Source organism: Elephantulus edwardii, unplaced genomic scaffold (genome assembly GCF_000299155.1).
Source record: "Elephantulus edwardii isolate Elephantulus edwardi_28Jun2011 unplaced genomic scaffold, EleEdw1.0 scaffold00023, whole genome shotgun sequence".
Lineage (NCBI taxonomy): Eukaryota > Metazoa > Chordata > Mammalia > Macroscelidea > Macroscelididae > Elephantulus > Elephantulus edwardii.
In genome coordinates, this window is record NW_006399773.1 from 15,615,390 (window position 1) to 15,619,745 (window position 4,356).

Consider the following 4,356-nt stretch of genomic DNA (forward strand, 5'->3'; position numbering starts at 1 on the left):
AATTTGTTATGATCTACATAGTCAAATGCCTTTGCATAGTCAATAAAACATAGACATTCTTCTGGTATTCTGTGCATTCAGCTATAAACCTGCTGAAATAAGCAATTAAATTCTTCTTCTAAACTCTGCTTGATCTTCTGGCAATTCCCTGTTAATGTTGTTTTCTAGCGGTATTTGGATGATCTTCAGCAATATGTTGCTTGTATGTAACTTACAATATTTGGTAATTTCTACATTCCATTAGACCAATTTTTCTTGGGGACAGGAAAAAATAAGGGTATCTTCTAGTCAGTAGGCCAGGCAGCTGTCCTTAGATTTCCTGGCAAGGACTGGTGAGCCCATCAGGATTACCTCTGTTAGTCAAAGCATGTCCATTGGTGTCTTGACAATTCCTGAAGCCTTGTTTTTTGCTAATGTCTTCAACACACCTGGAAACCTTTCTTTTATTACCATTGGTCTTAACCCTGTAAACCAGGAAAACAACTGAGTTGCCCATCGTAAAATTACACTCTAGAAAATAATACACTATTGTAAGAATGGAAAGATAATTAATAAGATGTGAATAAATGTCCAGAATGGAAAAGGGAGAGGGGAAGGAGGCAGACAAGGGGAAAGGAAGAAATTATAAGGTAGCAGAGTGTATTGGGTGGATGAGAGTATTGAAGGAATAAGAAACATTCAATGGAGACTGAAAAATACGAGGTACTAATAATTACTGATTAATAGTAATTAAGTATATAAAATATAACAGTTAAGAATGTATGAAATAGAATTTAGTTAAATTATATTCAAATCACATAAAAATGAAAAAAATTACTCTTTTTAGATTCAGCTAATTACAAAGTATTCTTTGGTTTATTAATAAAATTATAGAGTCAATTTGTATAGGAAATAAAGCTCATTCTTTTCAATGATGTCTGATTTGTATATAAAAGTTTAATAAATTCAGTAAAGATGTGCTGTTGTTGTTAGATGCTAAAACTGTTGTTATTTCTGACTCATCAACCATATGTACAGGAGAATGAAAGACTGCCAGTTCTGGGTCATCTTCACAACAACGCCCATTACTGCAGTCACTGTGTCCGTCTATTTGATGGAATTTCTCTTAAATTGTGAGTTTGTTCTTCTCTTTTATAGTCTCTTCTCTTCATGCCTTTGCACATTTCCTTATACTTTAATTTCTTGGACATTGTGATGGTAGGACTTTTAAAAATGGCTTTTTTACCTATTGCCTGAGCCCTTTATGGGGACACAGTCTCTAGCTGCCTCAACTGCAGACATAACATTCACTTTTGATGAGCATTTTCTACATCATTGATAAATGGAAGACAACATAAGAGGAAGAGTTGGCCTGCCTGTGGAAACTCTGGTGAGGTACAGTCTGATGATCCCTGTAGATGAAGTCAAAGACTAAGATTTTCCTTGCCCAGCAATTGAAGGAAGATCTGCCTTGAGATTGCTGTGAGACAAAGCTTGCTGAACTACTGAGGAAACCAAGGTTTCTTGTATTTGTCTTGCTGGACTCAATCTCGACTTGCACCTATTTACTGAGAATCTGTCTGAACTAATTGAGGAATTGTGTCTTGCTATTAATCTGCATTGATACTGCTGTGCCTGGACTTTCACTGCGATGTATTCTTTGCCTTTCCCACCTCTCCAACATATTTCCCTAGTAAACCTACAACTCTGAGTAAAATTAACCCTATGAGTCAATTTGCAATGAATGTATGGCCCATTGATTAGCCGGAGTGGGTGAAGCAGAATAGGGGACGATGTTTGGTCAAGAGATGGGTTTTATACCCTGGATGTTATTGAAGGGAACAATCCTCCATTATAGAACTAATTAAACAGTTTTGGTCTTCCTATGCTTAATTTGCTTCTATTACATTTGTTGTTGTTGTATATCATAGTCGGAACCCACCCATAACTAACCCTCAGGTAGGTTTTCAGAGACAGTTACTAGCTTGGGAGGAGATTGCCCATCCTCCTCCCATGCCTCTTATTAATCATTTCTTCAATCCGCTTTGGTTTCTTTATATTGCAATGTGAGTTTATGAGTGATTTCTGATATTCATCTTAATCTTTTCTCTCCTTCCTATCTTTTTAAATACATTTTACTTTCTTCATATATAATGTCTTTGCTACTTTTTCACAATACTTCTGACTTTTGGTCATTAGTGTTCAATGCAGAAAGTTTTTTATAGAACTGATCTTTAAATTCTAGTGGAATTTATTCTCAAGATATTATTTTTGTTCCTGTGAATTTATTTTCATGTTTTCTAATTCATCTTGAATTTTCATAAAAATCATTGAGGATGGGTTCCATAATTACTCTTTCCTTGCTCTTACTGGCAATAATGAATTGTTTCTTCCCCCTGCAGTTTACCATAAATGTAGTAATTTTGATTCCATTGTGTTACATTTGGTATTGTCACATATACAATCACCATTTTAAAAAATTATTTATAATTAATAAATTGTTGATTGTACAAACTCTATCATGTGATCTGGTCTTACTTCTATCACCAAAGCCACATTTTCCAATTATAAACCCTTTTTTTGTTTCCAAACTTTAGATTCCAAAAGTCATTTTAAATATATCTTGATTGCATGTTTGACAATTTCAGACTTGAGAAATTGTCAGGAATCTTCAAATTATTCAGGCTTGCTTATAATCCTTGATGTACAGTTTTAATTAGTAGTAATCTTTACAGGTCTTGTGTATGAATATTGTCCTATCAATGAAAGCATTATACTTCAGAATTTATCTTGAAATACCCTTTTATAATTAATGCAACAGAATTCTTGTTAATAATATATCAAATGCTCATCTGGGTCAAAATGACCAATAGCAGTTCATTTCAGCTCACTAATGCTTACAATGTCAATCATTAAGGGTTCCATTTTATTCCTGAAATCTTCTACTTTTCTTAGATTCTACTTTTTAGTAATGTCAAATAATAAACAAATAATAGATGTTTGTAGCTGTTTTTCCTCATTTTGAGCTATGCATATCAGTAAACAAATATATTTTATTGGTTAAATATGTTTCTCCACCTATGTAATTAAGATGATTTTACTTCAAGGAAGCATCTCTGTTTTTTTAAGGACCTTCCTATGTAGGGACAGCTCTCTGGTGGCATAGTCTTAGAAAGCTGTGTACCTAGTTCAAATGCCATACCAACTATTCATGGGAGAAATATAGGTGATCTCCTCCTGTTCAGTTTACAAACTCTAACATTCACTGGATGGGCAGCCTTTAAAAGGCTCTGAGTTTATGGCAAGAGGAGAGAGAACAACACCAGAAGCTCATGTTTTTGGCAAGACATCATGTATTATACTGCTCTTCAGAGTATTTTCAATGGCACATTACTTATGTACAAATGTCCAGTCTTACTCCTTTATATTAGTTTGAAAATACAACTGGCAATTGTCCACTACAGGTTATTTTGATAGTATTTTAAATTCTGATGCCCTCGTTTCTAGTACTGCAGCTACATGAAAACCACCACAGTATGACAAACTCATAGAGAAATAGTTGATGTGTTTTATATTCAAGTTTAAAAACTAAAATATTTTATTTGTAGAGTGCTACAAATGGGAGCTCTAATAAATTCTTCAAGTCTTGAGGTAAATTTAGATACCATTGAAATCCTTTACTTACTTCTAGATGTGACTATTCTTAAATAGATGCATGCCAAAGGCAGACAGTTCAAATCCATCACCAATCTTCTCCCGTGCCATTTCCAAACTCTAAAAACACTTAGAGAATAAATTAGCATTTGCTTCTGACTCCATGACAATGACTTAAGTTGATCAAGATCGAAGACGCTCTGCTGGCGTAATCCATAGTGAATGGCGTCTCTCTGGCAGATTCAATGCACCAGTGGCCCCACAGTAGAAAGAGGGACCATTTCTTCCTGTGCAATTTTCAAACACAGAAAACTTTCCAGAAGGTTAGCTGTGAGTCACTTTCAACAGGAATGAGTTGTTGTTTATGGAGATCTAGGGTCTTTTAACCCTATCACAGACTAACTATCAAACATAAAGCTATATAAAATAATCCAATTATGAAAGACCAAAAAATTGTATTAATTCATTTATGTAAATTATCAGAATGAGAAAATTTAAAGAAGCTTAATTTGACTGGTTTAACCTGGAAGATAATGATACAAAAGGGAAGATTTGGAGAACAATTTAGTGTTCATGAGTTTGGGGGAACAATCAAAAGGTCTAAACTTAGATAGCATTGACAGCTGAAGAATATTTTTCAATGTGCTAGCACTCCTCAGATTACAAACATCCCTTTTATAGACAAACTATATTGCCTTTAAGGCAGGGCCTCCAACTATTATG